Consider the following 20,258-nt stretch of genomic DNA (forward strand, 5'->3'; position numbering starts at 1 on the left):
AACAAACAAAAACTCTATCTAGAGGTTTTGAGCCCTACTAATAGAAATATAAACAGTGATCTCTGTAACTTATTTATGTATTAATTTATTTATTTAATGGGGTTTCACTATGTTGCCCAGGCTGGAGTGCATGGTTATTCACTGGCACAATCATAGCACACTACACAGACTCAGACTCCTGGTATCACATGATCATCCTACCAAACCTCCCTAGTAGCTGGGACTGACCAGAGGGGTGTGCCACACTCTTGCACAGATACGATTTTTAAATCAAGAAAGTTGCATTTCTTTTTCTTCTTTCCCATAGTCATTCTAATCATGTGAAGAATGATCATACAAATCATTTTATGATTAGTAACGGAAGATGTAGATGCATTATAGTTTCCATACAATCTTTTATGCTGTCCACTTGTTACTTGGATCAACTTTAGTTTTGGATACTTGAGAAGAAGAATGGGCTTTAGTGTTCCCTGAAGAATAGAGTGAGTAAAATAGAAACTCATCTCATTTATATTTTCAAATGTTATTGCATTTGTACCATGAGTTTTAGGTTCCATGAAGGCTTAGTTAACTGGAAGACCTGATCTCAAATATATGAGCCATGTCTACACTTCTATTTATTTTGAAATAATTTTAGATTTATAGAGAGTTGTTAAAATCTTACAAAAATTTGATATACCCTTCAATTTCCTGCAATATTAATATCATACACATAACCATAGACTATCTGTGAAAACTCAGAAACTGACAAAGGCACAAAACTATTAACTAAAGTACTGACTGTCTTCATATTTTACCAGGTTTTCCACTAATGCCATTTTTCCTTTTTTTGGATCTAATCAAGGATAACATACTATGTTTACCATCAAGTGTATTATTGTTTATTGCAGCATAGCCTATTACCACATAACTTAGTGGCTCAAAAGCACACACAAATTACTCACAGTTTCTCTGGGTCAGGAATCTAGATGTAGATGATTGCCAAAGCTGAGGTCTCAGCTGAAGGATCAGCTGGGGAGGAATCATCTTCTAAGTTCATGTGATTGACCAGGTTGAGAAGATTACACTGATGAATTATTCCAAACCTTTAAAATATCAACAGCAATTTTTTACTAACTGTTCTCCAAAAAAATAAAATAACAGAGAAGAGATCAGTGTGCAGTGCGTCCTATGAGGCAGTTTTCTCTGAGGTAACAACCAGACAAAGACAATCCAAAAAACGAAAACTATAAACTAATATGCTTTATGGATAGCTAGGCAATAATTCTCAAGGAAATAGTTTCAACACAAATCAGGATCGTAAAACAGAATTAAACACTAATTTATTTATTTACTCAGGATCGTAAGTTTGGTAAAACATATAAAAAAATAACTATATTAATATAACAACAAAATTTTTATTATCACATCTAAAAATGTGGAATAAGCACTTTCCAATTCAAAAACCCATTCACAGTAAAAACACTAAGCAAATTTTGCATAAAGGGAATGTTCTTCCCTAAAACAGGCACCTATGAAAAATTCACATGACAACACATGGTATCAAGTAGGTCTCAGTAATATTCCCAAAATTATAAACACAAAAGGTTACCTATTCCCACTAATTCAACTAAATATTATGCTCGAGGACATAATTTATAAAGGTAGGATAGAAAAATAAATATAAGACTTCCAAATTGAAAGGGAAGAAGTCAACAATCTGTTGGCTAGTGACATAACCTAATATATAGAAAATCCTAAAAAATCCACTAAAATAACGTTGAAACAAAAACAAAATTCAGTATGCATGATCAATGTAATAAATTGCATTCTTATACAATACAAACTAATCAAATAATGACTCTCAAAATAATTTCATGTAACATGGCATCAAAAAGAAAATATATTTGAAAATAACATAACTGCAAGATATATATACTGAAAATTACAAATAATATTGAAGTCTTAAAGAAATCCTAAATAAATGAATACAAGAATTAGTGTAATATACTATATAAACTAGTTTTTCATTGATCAGAAAGCTATTAAGTATTAACCAGGATGCTTATACTTTCTAAATACATCTTCAGAATCAATACAAGCCCTACTAAAATTCTAATTTTTTTTCATTTTTAGCAGTTCTTGGACCACTGATTCTAAAACACACAGAAAAATGCAAGTGATCCAGAACAGCCCAAAGAATGTTAAATGTTTTTTACAGAAACTCAAATGATGTTTATAGAAAGTCTGCCCATAGGGAAATGGGGCATAATTTCCTACTTTCTATGAATGCGCTGGGCATAGTGATGTTTTTTCCAAAAGGTACATCATGAAAAGAGGAATAATATTAATTTTATAGTGAAGAAAACTGAGCTAAACTGCCTCATCCATGTGATCAAATAACATTAACCATGATAAAGCAGCTGGGCACAGTGGCTCACACCTGTAATCCCAGCACTTTGGGAGCCTGAGGTGAGAGGATCGCTTGGGGCCAGGGCTTAGAGACCAGCCTGGGCAATGTCTTGAGACTCTCCCTCTATAACAGTAAAAGTAAAATGAAATCACCCAGATGTGGTGGCACATGCCTATAGTCCCATCTACTCAAGAGGCTGAGGCGGAGGATCATTCAAGCCCAAGAGTTCGAGGCTGCAGTGAGCTTTCTTCACGCCACTGCCCTCCAACCTGAGCAAGAGTGAGACCCATCTCAAAAAAAAGAAAAAAAAAGTGATAGAGCACGTTGATACTATGTACTCTTGTCACAGTATCATGAGAATAAAACCTTCCCTCTGGGGTTTTCCTCTGCTAAATCCACAACGGCCATCCAGTCATTAGGAAAACACCAGAGACATCCCAAAGGAGGGATTTCAATGACATCAGAAATAGGAAACATCTGAGAAACTGGCACAAGATGCCTAAATGTGATGTGGTGTCCTGGGCGGAATCCTGGAAGAGAATATGGACGTTACATGAAAACAGAACCTCTGATGAATAGTGAATGTTGGTGAATGATAATGTATAATATTGGTTCACCAACTGCAACAAGTGTTTCAAATGAATGTAAGAATTTATAAAAGGGAAACTATGTGATGAGTATATATAAACTCTCTGTATGTATTTCTAACTATTCTGTAAATTCAAAAGAATTATAAAAAATATTTTAAAAAAACAAATAAATAGCCCGGGCGCTGTGGCTCATGCCTGTAATCCCAACACTTTGGGAGGCTGAGGCGGGTGAATCACGAGGTCAAGACCATCCTGGCCAACATGGGGAACCCTGTCTCTACTAAAAACACAAACATGAACCGGGCGTGGTGGCGGGCGGCTGTAATCCCAGCTACTCGGGAGGCTGAGGCAGGAGAATCGCTTGAACCCGGGAGGTGGAGCTTGCAGTGAGCCGAGATTGTGCCACTGCACTCCAGCTTGGCAACAGTGGGAGATTCCATCTCAAACAAAACCCAAAAAACCAAAAAAACAAAACAAGCAAGCAAAACAAATAAATAAAACATATATATTTTTAAAATTATACTATTGAGCTTAGGAAGCAGAACACTTTCAATCTTGTAGTGTCCCAGGTGCTCACTTCCCTATTCCTACCCTTTTTGTTACCCTGGTGAACATTACTATTATTTTTAATTTTCCTTTTTCCGCTTGCAAACTTTTCTTTCTTAGTTTTGGTCTCTAAATCTGTATTTGTAAATAATGTCCTGTTCGCTGTTTCTTGTCTTCACAAATAGATAATTACATGTCTTTAACTATATGGCTCAGTAAAATCATGAGAAACATTCAGAGAAATCCAGATTCTGATACATTTTACAAATTATGTGACCTGTTTTCTCACAAAGGCCAAGGTCACCAAAGTAAGTGAGGACTGAGAACCTCTCCCAGATTAAGTCAGACCTGATGTTGGCAGGTGAGCGCTGAGATGGTGCGCAATGATCCTCACAGCTTGGTGTACATAACCCAATATTCTAATCCTTTCCTTTTGACTTTGCGGAGAAACCGAGACTTGCTTTGATACATCAGAAAACTACAACGTGATAGGACGTCACTTGAGTAATCATGTTACCTAAGATTATGATACCTGTCTTGCCGCAAGCTCTCTCCCATGGTGGCTTTGATGACACATTCTGCCATGGGAGAGAAGCCAACATAGGAAATAACTGAATGCAGCCTCTGGCCACAGACAGCAAAAAACTGAGGCTTCCGTTCCAGTATCCTGCCCTAGAGGTTGCAATTTATATTTACAACTAATCTAAGCTCCTTTCATATAAAATCATACTGCTTCAGAAGTAGTGTAACCATCTTATAATAGTTCTAACTATTTCTTCCTTTTTCCTGTATTTTTCCTTTTGTCCCTCTTTTCCTGTCTTTCATTTTACTTGTAGGTGTGCATATATCCTATACTTACAAAAATATAATTAAATAAATTGCTTTTATTTTTTTGAAACAGAGTCTTGCTCTGTCACCCAGGCTGGGGTGCAGTGGTGCGTTCTCAGCTCACTGCAACCTCTGCCTCCCGCATTCAAGTGATTTTCCTGCCTCAGCCTCCTGAGTAGCTGGGATTACAGATGTGTGTCACAACACCCAGCTAAATTTCGTATTTTTTTTAGTAGACATGGGGTTTCACCATGTTGGCAAGGCTGGTCTCGAACTCCCGACCTCAGGTGATTCACCCACCTGGGCCTCCCAAACTGCTGTGATTACATGCCTGAACCAACGCGCCCAGCCTTGCTACTATTTTTTAGAAAGACACCTGTCTGCTACTAAATATAATTATTTTAAATAAGCTGTTATATGTAAGATCAATTAAGAATATGAAAATTAAAAGCTTTTCTTACCTTGAGTAACCAATGAAGTATAAAAAAGTCTGAGTTGCCAAGAAAGAATATTGAATTATATGAAATGCTGAATAAAAACCACAAAAAAAGGAAAATGAATGGAAGACAAAAATGGAAAGGGGCAGAGCAAAAATGAGAAGAGGTAACAAACATGGTGGATATTCATCCAACTGTATCAATAATCACTTGGAAAAAGTTTCAAAACCTAATTCAAAACAAACATAATGAGAATATCAATATATGTGTGAGTTAATTTATGGATTAATTTCAATATTGCTTTCATTTCTATATGAATAAAACGTAAATTTAAAACTCTAGACGAACTGTAAGTGTAAATAAGTCTATTATGTGTATAAGTGTTTAGATAGAGACATTATTATTTCTTTGAGATCCTACTTAAGTCTTTGATTCATTGACATGCTGTCGATGTCCCCAACAAGACTACTACAGACATTACATATTCACCAAACTGACCTTCCCTTTAGTGATACAAAGGCCAGCTCGCTTGTCCATTTTTCTCTGAGTCTGATGCACGTTGTTCCCTACTCAGCTTCACACTGACAACTACATCCATATAGGCGGTGGTACAGTAATGATGGAGTAACTGCAGGAAGAATGAAACAAAATGTTGTGGTAAAACTTATGGGGATTGGACATGGCTTATCACATTTAAAAATGGATGATTCATCTGGAAGGATGGATTGCAAGACAGTGCACATCAAATAATGAAGGACAGTGACATCTGAGAGAGGTGAAATAATGAGGGTTTACTGTTGCTTCAGGTTACTGCTTGGGGAAGAGTTTCCAGGCTGTGGTGTGACACGGACTCTGGAAGACAGTCGGAGTTGAGAATATGGAACTGACTGGAGAAAGAGGTGGCTGAATTTCATGAGGCGGGAGCACTCAGGCCAACACCCATGCAGGCTGGACTGTGGTGCCATCATTACTCCACTCAGACATGGTTCACGGGAGTACTGGAGCAGTACAGAAACAAAAAGCAAAGATACAAAGAAAAGTAATTTAAATGAATTCTTTAATAAAGAATAATTCACCTTTATGCTTTCATCTCATTTCTGACTACAAAAACACAAAGTTTTCCATGACTCAGTGATCCTGCATCAAGCCCAAGGATGAAGGATATTTTTAGAAATAAAGTAAATGGTGTATTAGGTAGATTTAGTGACCCTGTGTGGACACCAACCTGCCTTTCCTATGTTATGCTGCTAGTTGTGGCTGGTAAAATCACTACATTATGAAATAATTAAAATACAGTTATCTACTTATAAGAGAACATTTGTCACCAAAAGGAGGAGAAGCCAATAAAGGTTTCTCCCTTCACTGATTTTCCTTAAAAATCTCCAGTTTCCTTTGCACTTTAAAGCTACTGTCTGTCTCAAGACAAGAGTTAATCCACATTCCGACTCTGTTCTCAATGACACTGGTCAGACTAACCAATGACCTCTTAGCTGAGATAAGTTTTACAGCAAGTCACGTAGAATCCGCACCTCCATGTTCCTTGCATGCCAAGCATAAGGTTTCTCTTCTTAAAACCCTGCTTTCTTCCCGGAAAACAAGCGGCTCCTTTAGATACGAACCTGGTTCTTCTCCATTGCTAAACTGTGAAATAAAGTCACTTTCTTTTTACCACCCTCATGCTTGTTATTTGATATTGTCAGTGACAAGTGGCCAAACCTGTGTTTGGTAACAAATTTGGTGGCCCATATGGGGAGCATTATGTGCTCTGGGCAACCCAAGCCTGTGAGCCTGGTTTTGCTACCAAGGCGGAGGGTTACCTCTGAGTACCTGCAGCTGAAGGCTAGCGGACCCCATGGGAGGAACGTTAGGGAACTTCCAAGTGGCTGCTGAAAATCTTTCATTTCCTAGACCCTCCCTTTCACTTCCTCGCACAACTTCTGCAGCCATCGACACTTTGCTGGTACAAAGAATGGGACCTCTGAAGAAGCTGGCAACCCTTGCAACCAAGGGAGCTGGTCGGATTGCACCCAGCTTTCCCGTGTCTTCTGGGGTGTCGCTGGGGCTTTGCTGTTTCGTCTTATCCACTAACGGGACTATCACTTGAGTGTTTGACGGATTTGAATTTGTGGCACTCCTGGGCATTGCTCCACTTGGTTTCAGATACCTGTGGAACTGTTTTGAACACATGAAAGAAATTCAGGATTCTACCCAGCCCTTAACTGGGGTTTGTTTGGAAGCTCACCCTTTGTTTGTAAGTGTGAGTGTATGACCTTTGAGTGTGGGCCCTGATCTCTTCCTATCCTTTTCACTTTCAACTTCATCTTTCTGATTATCTTGGAAACCACCTACAGCCTTACTCATCTCAGTCAAAGGTACCCCTAGCTCTCTCCAGCTGTAAACAGTTTCCTTTGCCCATGACTTGCAGAGGTGGGAGGGATTCGTCTCACACTGTGCATGTCCAGGGTACTGGGGCTCTCCCTGATGGGATGTCAGCAAGTGTGGTGGGGATACCAACCCTATACCATGCAGCAGCTAGAAGGTTCACAAACCTCCTTTTCTATCTTTTACTCTTTCGCTCCTTTGTAGAGGCCTGGCAGGAACTTCATATTCTCATTCTCTTTGAGATTTCAGCTGGCTGCTTATTAAGACCTACTTTTGTGAACATTTTAAACAGAGAGGCAAACTATAGCAAGAAAACTTGAGAGCTCAAATGGTTAACTGCAGCTATTAAGTGAGGCAGAGTCATCAAAACCTCTCTTTTTTCCTGTTTTCTTTTCTGCCTGCTTCAGATTGGCTGTTACTAAGCTGTTGGTGCTGTGATAAGACACATTATTTACCGACTAACTAGAAAGTAAACACAGGAAACTTGGTTAAAACTGAAAGAAAAAAAAAGGTAAAAGATGCTTTTTTAAAAACAAAACTGCCATAAAGATTGCTTTACCCAAAGTTTGGTTCACAGCTTTCACAGATTACATATTGGAGAAAACACAATTTAGCCATGGAAACAGGTTCCAGTTTTGTCAGACGATAACGTGTATCCAGCTATTTTTTATAAAATACTGAGTGTGTACTGTTACTTTACGGTTGGAATCCCAAGGTAAAAGCTATGAGACCTTTGCTGGTGTGTGTATACCTGTTTAGACATGTTTGTGTGTATGTACATATGTAAATGTTTGTGTGTATGTACATAAGTAGACATGTTTGTGTGTATGTACATAAGTAGACATGTTTGTGTGTATGTAGTTATGTAGACATGTTGGTGTATGTACATATGCAGATATGTCTGTGTGTATGTACATATGTAGACATGTGTGTATGTACATATGTAGAGGTTTCTGTGTATGCACATATGTAAATGTGTGTATGTACATATGTAGACATGTTTGTGTGTACGTACATATGTAGATATGCTTGTGTGTTATGTCTAGCCTGCCACCAAATTGACTTACAAGTAAATAAGCGCTCATAAATTAAGTCAGGAAGATTTTCAGGTTCACATAAATTTAATAATCTTTGACAAATAAAACTGGTTTTAAGATTATTGGTTACATAATGTTAGAAATATCTTCAAAATGATCAGCATATTTTTATCTGAGTTTACTGAACAAATGGTTTTGTATTTATCTATGTCTATATATTAAGGTGTCAGGATACGACATAAGGGCTATAGGACCATAAACCCAGCCAAAAACAAATAATTTTTGTTTGTGTGATGATATAGATGAGTTAGATTAATATTACTAGTTCAATGAAAACAGTTAAATCTTCTGTGCTATTAACAAAATGCACATATATTGAACTTTAAGGTTCCTACTTAGGTAAAACACCTTATATGTCCACAGACTTTAAAAATGGGTAATAGGGACTTAACTAAATAATTACTACTTTTGGGTAATATCCCAGTTTTCAAAAGTACTCTAGGTAAACTGTTAAAATGGAAAAACTGAGTACACGTCAATGAGATCAATGCTTCTGTGTGAAATTTTTGTATAATTTAAAATCTTAAAATCATTTTGGATGCTTACTGGATGTCTTGGTCAATTCCAATTGAGAAAGGGTTATTATATAGAGAAAACTGTTCTAAAAATTGTGAAATGTTTCTCATCTATAAAATACTAATATCTGATTGTTCAGGATTTCTTTTTTCCTATGTTTCTATAAAATGTGCCAAACAAGAGGTGTCCTTATTGAGAAAAAGAATTATTTTGTCTAATTCAAACGTTTTTTAAAAGTTGATTCAAATTACGAGTTTGAAAAGGTTATTTATGAAACAAACTAGAAAGGAAGCAGTAAATGGTGAAGAGAGATGTGAAGAAAGATATAGACAAGAGCATGTATTTTTGGTAAGGAAGGTTATCAAGAAAAAAGAGTAATTTTATACGAGAAAGAATCTTGCATGGTAAATTATTCTCCTAAAGGAAAATGACTGGTTATTTAAGAAACAGGTTCTTATTACAAGGTTAATCTAGAAAAAGAAAATCAAAAATAATTTTAAAAAGGAACAGGTACCATAGGACAAGTATACAGTCCAAGCATGTGACAGATGGTCTGTGTAAGTTATGATAAGGCTCGTGAAGGGGAATTTATAAAAGGAATTTTGTATGTAATGAAGTTAGGTATAATTAAAAAGGAATTGTTTATAATAGTCTTTCTAAAGAATGGTTCCCTATATTAAACCAATATTTCCTTAAGGTATCAATTTGCTCTTAATAAAATTACAAGAAATTTTGATTTTCTATTCCATAATCGATTTCTTTTGAAAATTTCTGAGATTCATATCTCAACTGTTCAATTGTTGTCTTGCTGCTATCAGCTTTTTCTCCCTTTGACGTGGCCTGGGATAACTCTATCCTTCAGCTTCCTGTCAGCTCCTGTAACTTTTCTCAGTTCTAAATGTTGTGGCCTGATGCTGAAATATTTTATCTTAGAGGTCTATAAAAGCAGTGTTTTCCTCCAGGATAACTTGATTCTATACTCTTGGGTATTTTTGGGGTTTTTTTGGTGTGTTTAAATTTTCATTGTCATCAGGAAACTTATCATGCAGCTCCTAGAGTCATCTATTCCCCAGTTCTACTCATAACCTTGTACACACTCTTCCCATATCTGACTAAATTCAAGCACTTTTTATTATAAGTTGTACTTCCAGATTACCTAAACAGGCTTTCCCCTAAGGAGAAGCAGTCGCACTAAAAAGGGTTTTCCTTTGACTTTTTGGTAACTGCCTTAAGAAACAAGATTTTACATTTCATCAAGATAGTTCCTACGTTGCCTTTAGAAAGTGTTTAATTGGTTTTTAAAAACCTATGAAATTTGAAAGGAGTAAGGTTTTTACACATGTGTAACTTTCTGTATTGCCTTTAAAGATTTTCAATGATCACTTTGGTTAAATGATTAACTATTGTTTTAAAGGACCTGTAGTTTGCTTTTGATCAAATATTTTAAGCTTTCCAACATCTTTGACACACATCTCCAAAATTGAATTTTAAATTAAGTCTCTGACTTATTGCTGGGGCTTCTCAAAGGTAAAAAAGTTAATCACGTGAAGTGTATTACCACCTCCAACACACTGAAAAACTTCTTATCAGGTGCTATTAACTAATCTTTGTGGTGTTAGGGTACAAGGAATTGACTCCTGGATACATGTAGCTCCTCTAAAGAAGACAGACTCCTGCCAGCATCTAACATCAAACTCAAGTTAACCAAAGTCTCATCTTTGGACTCAAGCAAATGCAATAATCAAAGTACACTGCTTTCATACAACACAGGGACAGGCCTGTATTATACTTTATTCAATAATTTTGCTTCCATCTGAAAAAGAAACATATGAAATATCATATAATTTATTTTGTGCCTTAATAACAAATAATTTAAAAGTTTAGTTACCTATAGGCTTCTTTTCCTGTCACTCTTTTTTTTTTTTTCTGAGACTGAGTCTCGCTCTGTTGTCCAGGCTGGAGTACAGTGGCGCAATCTCGGCCAACTGCAATCTCTGCCTCCTGCGTTCAAGCAATTCCTCTGCCTCAGCCTCCCAAGTAGCTGAGACTAGAGGCACGCACCACCATGCCCAGCTAATTTTTTGTATTTTAGTAGAGTTGGGGTTTCACCATGTTGGCCTGATGGTCTTGATCTCCTGACCTCGTGACCGTCCGTCTCGGTCCTGTCACTCTTAGAACAAGACAATGCTTATGGCATTTTTGCTTAAAATGTTGCTAATGGTGAATATTTTGTTTTATTAATATATCCAGAATTTAAAACTATTCAGTTCTTCCAGACCCAGGGACTATCATGGAAGATATGAATGTGTGAGATTGTAAGGGCCGGTTCTTGTGAGATAAAATTAATTCAGATTCCCCAAATCAAGGATGGGCACACGGATGCCTAAACAGCTAAATAAAATACTTACGTTTTGTATAGCTAGTTAGATCATTCCTATAAGCCAAGATTACAATAGCTCAATGCATACAATTCATAGATAATTCAGTTATATAACCTTACCTTTTGACTTTTAGTTGTTGGCTCTTACATTGCTTAAAAGGGGTTTTAAGGATTAATGGCTGCCTGCCCACCTTCATTCCAGTCTGGCCTACAACATCTAATTGGATATAAGACTTTTGATTCTCAGTCCCACCATAGTGGGCGCAGCAAGGAACATGATCGACCCAGGTCAGGTGGCATGTCACTGTGGCATTGACATGAGAAAAAATAAAAGCGTGGCTACCAATACTGCCTCTGGCATACCTTGACAAAAAAGAGGAATATAAACTATAAAATAAAATCCTAAGCCCCTGCCAACTTAATGGACACTCCCTACCCCCATATTAGCCACAGCAACCTGAAAAACTAATTCAGGCCACGACAACAAGAGGGGTGTTGAACAGGCTTCACTTTATCTTCCTCCCATCATGGGAATTTAGGCACAACTGACCAGCATTAATGTTACAATAAAAATTGTAATACAGACTCTTTATAACAATAAAATTCCAAATTATGAGCAGGATTTAGGAATATGCCAGGCAGGAGTTAAGTCACACATTCCTACACTTTTAAAAAAGCAGACTATGTTTACAACTGCCACAAGGTTTCTGTGTTTCTCTAGCAGCGAAACAAGCACTAGCCTCAAGATAAGCTGACTGACTGACCCCAGCCACTGTTCCACCCGCCATCACTACAGCTTGAAGTAGACAAGACACCAATTTCAGTAACTTTCTCCTGATAAAAGATCACTGACCATAAACTAGCTTTGGCCGGTTTACAGTAAACGCACACTTGCATGCCTTTGTCCTCAAAAGAACTTTTGAAATATAGGGCATAATGATAATACATTTAAAAGTTAAGTCTCCGCCCCAAAATGAATGAGTCATATGTTCCATGAATATTTGTTAATATACATGGGTCAGGACCACCTTCATGAGTATTTACAACTTCTCCTGTAGCCTGTTAAATATGTATAGTTAACCAACTTGTCCTCATATCTCCACAGGAGCTCTGGGTACAACTGACACTTGGGGCTTTGCACTGTAATTAAGACTAAATGCTGTGTGTACTTCCTGGATAACTCCAGAAACATATCCTCAGCCCCAAAAAAACATGCACAAGCAAATAATACTATGCCTAATCTTATGATGTCTTTAAATCATATGGCTTTACATATCTTCACTGCAGCCCGGGGTGGCACTTAACATTCATTAAGGTTGACCATTTTACACACACACACACACACACACACACACACACACACACCCCAGATTATTCTTACAATATAATATAACCCAAACTATGCATGTAGATACCCATATTTCTGCTATAGATGCCCTCTCTCAGGACTCTATGACATCATGATTTAGTCGGCTTCCTGGTGCAAACAGTACTTTTATATATATAATTAATACTGTTACATGCCCTCTTCAGCTGCTATGAGTTTTATTGCTGTTGTACACTCTACAGGGAGAGGCAGGAAATCATTCTCAGAAATTCTTGGATCCTCACACCATACATGCACAGTAAGTTCCTGCTGGAAACTCAACAATATTTCCAACTCCAAGTAAACAGATCCATTCTAATGCTCTGTAACTATGCATTCAGTAGGAAGCAGACCAAATGAATATGATGCTCCAATCCCATACAAATAAAGTGGAATATTACAGTGGGTGCTGTAACCAAGTAATTCATTTTCCTTAAAAAATATTTACTTTTTCTCTTTCTCCTGTGTGTTCACGTCTTACTTAGCTCCTTAGAAATACAAATTCAAGGCCAGGCGCGGTGGCTCCAGCCTGTAATCCCAGCACTTTGGGAAACCGAGACGGGCGGATCACGAGGTCAGGAGATCGAGACCATCCTAGCTAACACAGTGAAACCCCGTCTCTACTAAAAAATACAAAAAACTAGCCGGGCGAGGTGGTGGGCGCCTGTAGTCCCAGCTACTTGGGAGGCTGAGGCAGGAGAATGGCGTAAACCCGGAGGCGGAACTTGCAGTGAGCTGAGATCCAGCCACTGTGCTCCAGCCTGGGAGACAGAGCGAGACTCCGTTTCAAAAAAAAATAAAAAAAAAGAAACGCAAATTCAAACTTTTCCCTCCTTCCTTTCCACCAGCCAAACAACCAGCAAGCACTGTCAGCTTAGCTAAGTATAGGTTTTCTGAGAAACCACCAAATCTTTAACCAAAATAAGCATCCGCCAGGATTCTCCTCCATAGAGAGATTGTCTCAAGACATCAGTTAATCCACAACCTGACTCTGTCCCCAGTGATGCTGGGCAGACTAACGAATAACCCATGACTGAAGAGAAGTCATCCAGCGAGTCATGTAGATCCTGCACCTCCACACCCCTTCCGCATACCCTGCTTGCCAATATTTCTTCTTAAAACCCTGTTTTCTGCCCAGAAAACTCACGCGGTTCCTACAGATATGAATCCAGCCCTTCCACACACATTGCTAAGCTCTGGAATAAAGTGATTTTCTTCTTTTTTTTGGAAACGGACTCTCGCTATGTCCCCCAGTAGCTGGGATTATAGGCGCGCGCCACTGTGCCTGGCTAATTTTTGTATTTTTACTAGAGACAGGGTTTTGCCATGTTGGCCAGGCTGGTCTTCAACTCCTGACCTCAGGTGATCATCCCGCCTCGGCCTCCCAAAGTGCTGGGAGTACAGATGTGAGCCACCACGCCTGGCCAGTGACCTTCTTTTTACTACCCTTCTGGGATTTGATTTTGCAAGTGGCCATGGCCAAACCTGGGTTTGGTAACAAAATGCTGCCAGGTTGAATACAACAGATGAGGGGCACCTTTTTCCTTAAAGCAGGATCTGTCAATTCTGCTTACAGCACTGAAGCCCACAGATCCTGATTGCTGCCACACCTAGCAGAGCAAATGCCCATCTGTTATTACATATTCCCATACAATATCAGTGTTTTTGCTCTGTTGACTGCTCATGTCACACATCTTGAACAAGTGTTCCCAACCCTCGCATGTTTTTTGATTAAGACAACAAAAATTAAAATGTAAAAAGAGCACAAACATGAAAGCCTTTTGAGAATATTAAGGTAGATGAAAATGACAACAAATAAAAAATTGAAATTCCCTTTTTACAAGCCAATGGCACAAAAATATTTTCTGATTACAGCACCCTATGTACACATTTTCTAAGTGGTATTTTTTATATCTCTGAGAACTAAAACCAAATTTAATAATCACTCATCAAAAATAAGAAAATAATTAATATCTAACAGAACAGGTGATCTGTACAAACACATGTCATGTACACATTTATGGAAGTGAGATGGAAGGAATTACGGAGTCCAGCCATTGTCTAAATCTTTGTGTAAGGAGAAAGTAAGGCAACATCATGAAGTTCACACCTGCACAATTAAGAAGTGGTTGCTCCTTGTATTCAGACGTGAAGTGTTACTGTACTGCTACACAAATCAATACCTTGTTATCCTTTCACATGCACAGAAACTAAGCCATATAATGGAAAGTTTCACACATCTTTTTAAGCATAAGAATCTGAGTCAATTTTGCCTTGTGGCTTCCAAAACAGTTTCTGTCCTTCTCCTCTTCAACCAGAGATATTTCAGAGAAAATTTGCAGAAAAACAAAAAACAGAGAACGTGTAACATCAGTCTTTTCCAATAAAAGTGATATTCACATTAAATTTAGGAAAGAGAAATACGAGAAAAGATTAAAATAATTAAAAGTGTTCATTGAAAAATAATTGTGAATCCATTTTTAAAATAGAGGAATGAACACCTTAAATATACAACACAAAAATTAAAATTTGGTTTTAGATGATGCTTATGAGAGTAAAAAAAAGAAAAAAATTATACTCAAGTGTTAAACACATTTGAACAACAAATCATATCAAAACCAGGTAAATATTACAATGCAAGAAATAAAGTCTTAAGGTGTCACTGGTCAGCCTGCAAAATCAGTATTGAACAAACTCAGCCTTATTCAAAACTGAATTCCTCACCTCACCAACAGAAAGGGCAGGAAGCTGCTGCCCTTGCACATGGAGACCCCATACAGTGGCTCTGAGCTCAGAGGCTCCCATGTGGATCTGACTTTGGTGGGCATGGTCTGGAGGAGAAGGAACCTGTCACAGAGTCGTCTACACCAGTACAAGAGGTTACTATGGCTGCATCTCAAGGTTTTCAACACTACTGGCTGTTGTTGAAAGTATTTATACATAAAGTGGGGAGTGGTGTTGGGGGATTGTCTAAGATTCACAAGGATATTAAGAGACTCAAGAGTTTACAGCAACAATTTAAGTTCTAAACCAGCCAGGTGCGGTGGCTCATGCTTGTAATCCCAGCACCTCAGGAGGCTGAGGTGGGCGGATTGCTTGAACTCAGTCAGGAGCTCGAGATCAGCCTGGGCAACAAGATGAAACCCCATCTCTACAAAAAATACAAAAAAAAATTTAACTGGGCAGAGTTGTGCACCTGTGGTCCTAGCTACCTGGGAAAGTGAGGTGGGAGGATTGCTTGAGCCCCAAAGTCGAGGCTCCAGTGAGCCAAGATCTTGCCACTGCACTCCAGCCCAGGTGTAAGAGCGAGATACTGTCTCAAAAAAACATTAACTTTCTTTTTTTAAAAATGTTCTAAACCTACAGCTTTATTCAAGGTACAGCTGAAAGTACTGGTGTAGGTGCAAGGCATGCAGGTTGTTACATTTTTTACTTCATTATGGAAAAGCACCATGGTTAAAAGAAGAGGCTCTGGGCAAGGCACAGTGGCTTACACCTGCAATCTTAGCACCCTGGGAGACAAAGCAGGGAGGATTGCTTGTGGCTAAGAGTTCCACACTAGCATGGGAAACATAGGAAGACCCGGTCTCTACCAAAAAAAAAAAAAATTAATTAACCAGGCATGGTGGCTTGTGCCTGTAGTCCTAGCTATTCAGGAGGATGAGAGGGGAAGATCATTTGATCCCAGTAGTTCAAACACAGAATCTGCTCTACGATTGAGTCACTGTACCCTAGTTGGACAACAGGACAAAATCCTCTCTCTCTTAAAAAAGAAAAAATACAAAACAATCTCTGGAGAGAAAAGTATTGTCCTAAATAGACTCTCTTAATCATAAGACAGTGTAGGCTGGGTGTGGTGACTCACACTTGTAATCCCAGCACTTTGGGAGGCCGAGGTGGGCAGATCACCTGAGGTCAGGAGTTCGAGACCAGCCTAGCCAATATGGTGAAACTCCATCTCTACTAAAAATACAAAAGAATTAGCCAGGTGTGGTGCCGCATACCTATAATCCCAGATACTCGGGAGGCCGAGGCACAAGAATCGCTTGAACCCAGGAGGCGGAGGTTGCGGTGATCCATGGTTGCGCCATAGCACTCCAGCCTGGGTGACAGAGTGAGACTCTGTATCAAAAAAAAAAAAAAAAAAAAAAAAACAGATAATAATAAGACTGTGAAATTTGCACAAAGATAGAAGAAACAACCAGTAACGTAAAAATTAAAACAGAGCTAGAAAGCAGAAATACACATATATAAAAATTAATTTATACATTGATGCATGGGGGAGAGATCAGTTTTTAATAAAATGTTCCAGGAAATTGAATATTCACAGGGAACAACCAAGATACGACCTTTGACCTCACATACACACAAAATCAATTCCAGTTGGTTCATAGGCTTAAATATAAAAATAATAGAGTATTCAGAACACAATTTAGGAAAATATCTTCATGACACAGGGTAGAGTGAGCTGTCTAACTAGACCTGGAAATTATTTAGCATGTCAGACAAGACACATTCTACACAGTCGAAGCGAGCAAAGACTGGGGCAGACAGTATCAAACTCAAGGGTCCTTTATACCTTTCCCGCAGAAAGTCAGCTCAGACTCCAAAATGGAGCACAGGAGTGAAAATCGTGCTCACTTCTTGAGACGTCAGTGTGCACTGTAGGAAATGATAACATACAAAGCATGCAGTATATTATCAAGCCTATACTAACCTCTAAAAATTAATTTTCTAATAAATTGTGGGATATATCATTTGTGTCCATTGTAACATGTCATTACTTCATACACCAGAATGGAAGAACAAAACCACTAACAAATGAAGATACTAATACTTTTATCACTTATAAATAAATCACATAGGAATAATATAAATACATTATAATTACTGGAAAACTATTTTCAATGTGCATACATGTGGATATTTGTCTTGTGTCATTCCTATGATTACATGGGATGGAACATACAAGAAAAACACATTGACAAAGGTTTTCCTAAATTTTCTCTCATTCAGCTGTAACGCTCCTGAATCACTCTTCAATTCATCTTGCCCATAATTTTCCCCGTATTATTATGACCTGTGCTAATCTGAAGCTTGGTGATGCTGCACTTCTTGTGAGATTCCTATGTTGCTCCTGTGAGTTTATCTTTCCAACCTTCTGAAACCTTCTATGCAAGATATGATGTTAATGATATGACCTGAAAATGTCAATGGAAGGTTTATAGACCAAGCTCATGTATATGTAAATGAGGACAATAACATTATGGTTGCCTTCTCGTCAATAGTGTTTTACACTGTCAAATTTAAGGTGCACCTGTGTTTCATAAACGTGAAAATGTGCCCTCTACGATGAGTGGAATACACTGTCCTCTGTGACTGCCAATTTCTCAGTGTTAGATTACGGGGGCTCATCAACTGTATTCTTACCTGTTATTGAAGGAATATGTTTAAATATTATCACATAAGTTTACCAAGTGCATTTACATTCTACGTAGCTATTAGACACATTAGAGTTACTAGTGGAACACTAGAATTCTTATGTTATGCATGGAAATGTAGTTTTATGAACTATGGTTTAAGAAATCCACTGAGGAAGAAGATGGCAATTATAAAGAGTTACTTGAAAAATTCACTGGAGTGATAGCTTTCTAAAGACCTAGAAAAAGCTGTATCTTGAAACTTTCCACTGCAGTCTTAGGAATATAACCAATGATCCTTGTAAGCTTCATTATAAATTCCATTCTTTCAGCTATAATATTTATGTAACTCTTTTTTCTTCATTCCCTTTTGCCGTTTTAACCATATGGCTGGTGATCACAGAAATCACTTTATACTTAGTCACTGCAGACGTAGATGCATAATGGTCTTTATAAAATGTTTTAATCTGTCCCCTTGCTACTCTGGTCAACCCTAATTTGGGTACTTGGATTTGGGGACTGGTTTTGATGTTCCCTCAGGAATACACTGATAGAAGAAGAAACACATAAAGTATGAATTTCTGTATACCCAAAATTCAGTCAACCTCCTAAACGATGGGAGTTTCTTTATGTGTATGCAGAAACTCACATACAAAAACAAAAACTCACAGAATTTAGGAGGTTGACTGAATTTTCCCCTACAGTTTTAAATTCCAGCAAGGCTAAATTAAATACACATAGTGTCATGTTCTCAAATATCCAAGACATTCTTCCACTGAACTCCAACTTCTAATCAGGTTAGAGTGTGGAGTCCAAGTGTTGGGTATTTGCCTCATATCTGGTCTAGAATTTGGTTTCTTTTAAATGGCATCTCTTTTAGAATTGTGATGTCCAGGCCAGCCTCTAAGGAACTGTTGGTTTAAGGTATTGTGGGAAATCACATCTTCCATGCAGTTAGAGTGTGTCTGGGAACTCGCTGCTCAGCACTTTGTCATCTGCTTTCTCCACTCACTAGCATCCAACTGCAAAAATCCTGTTGTGTAAAAGATTCATATCCAGGTCTCTGTAAGTAGGGTCTGGCCTAAACCCATTTGTTAGAAACGTTTGTTGTACTCTGCTTACCTGCTACCTTGGTGGCTTTCGGGCTGGCAGTGGGCAATAGAAGGCATGGTCCCAGACAATTCCTGATGGAGTCTGTAGAATGAAAAGAACTAAATTAGGACATATTTTTCTGAAAGGTTTGAAGGTACAGTTGTCTTCTGATTACTTGAAGAAGAAATCCCTGTACCAAGAAAACACTATCCTGAATGCAGAAATATGATTTATGTTCCCTGTCACTGAAATTTCTAATTCTTGGCTTCTAATATCTGAGTCATAGCTCCCAAAAATGCTTCAATGGGATCCTGAATATACACTGCTCAATGATGTCTGCACATGGGGCTTTCTGGATAAGTGAAGGAAAGGCAGCTTTTTCTGAACAAGTGGTTGCTGACATTCCAACTGGTGACTGGGTAACAGAGAAGGAGAAAAAGGACGACAGTCCCTAGAGCTTGATGGTGCCTTCCCGAGGCAGGTGTACCTGGGTTTGGAAAGGTGATTAGATAAAAAATGCTCATTTTCTATTCTCTCCCTATGTGCCCATTCATCTCTGGAAGCCAAAGATTTTTGCTTATGTCTTTGTTTTCTTTTTAAAGATATAATAATTTTAGAAAACAAATTTATTTTGAAATAAGTGCAGATTTACAAAAAGACACACAGGTAGAACAGACAGTTTTATATACCCTTCAGCTAACTAAAATGTTACTATAATAACTATAGTATATTCATGAAAACTAAGAATTTCACTATGTTTCAAAACTATTAACTGATCTACAGATTTCCTTCATATTTTACCAGAATTTCTAATAATGATATGTTTATGTGTTCCAAGACCTAATCTAGAATACCACATTGCAAATACTGTCAGGTATATTACTTAAGACTTGGTGCATAACAGACTACTATACATCTTAGTGGTTCAAAACCACACACATATTACTCACAGTTTCTCTGGGTCTTCAGTCCAGATGTAGGTGATGGCCCAGGCTAAGGCTCAGCTGGGGAAGGGTCTCCTTCCAAGCTCATGTAACTATTCTTAGGATTAACCTCTCTGACCTCATCAAGAAGAATTCATCAGTGAATTATTATAATCATTTAAAAAAATTAATACTATTTCATTACAAATTATTCCAAAAAAGTGGAGAAAACATGATTTCCCATTGTATACTGAGTTAGTTTACCCTGATACTGCAGCCAGACAAAGAC

General features: G+C 38.0%; 2 long non-coding RNA genes across 2 annotated transcripts; both read right to left on the reverse strand.

The window, feature by feature from the left end:
• Window positions 1–944: 944 nt before the first annotated feature.
• On the reverse strand, window positions 945–5,732 carry LOC141407162 (uncharacterized). The gene is made up of 3 exons (XR_012414706.1): window positions 5,589–5,732; window positions 5,292–5,421; window positions 945–1,085 (listed from the first exon to the last, which is right to left on the reverse strand). It is a non-coding gene; the product is annotated as an uncharacterized lncRNA (long non-coding RNA).
• A 10,806-nt stretch (window positions 5,733–16,538) lies between these two features.
• Window positions 16,539–20,065, reverse strand: LOC141407161 (uncharacterized). Its single transcript, XR_012414705.1, has 4 exons — window positions 19,997–20,065; window positions 19,077–19,148; window positions 17,114–17,196; window positions 16,539–16,656 (listed from the first exon to the last, which is right to left on the reverse strand). It is a non-coding gene; the product is annotated as an uncharacterized lncRNA (long non-coding RNA).
• Window positions 20,066–20,258: the final 193 nt, after the last annotated feature.

The sequence above is a fragment of the Macaca fascicularis genome, chromosome 7 (assembly GCF_037993035.2).
Source record: "Macaca fascicularis isolate 582-1 chromosome 7, T2T-MFA8v1.1".
Classification (NCBI taxonomy): Eukaryota; Metazoa; Chordata; class Mammalia; order Primates; family Cercopithecidae; genus Macaca; species Macaca fascicularis.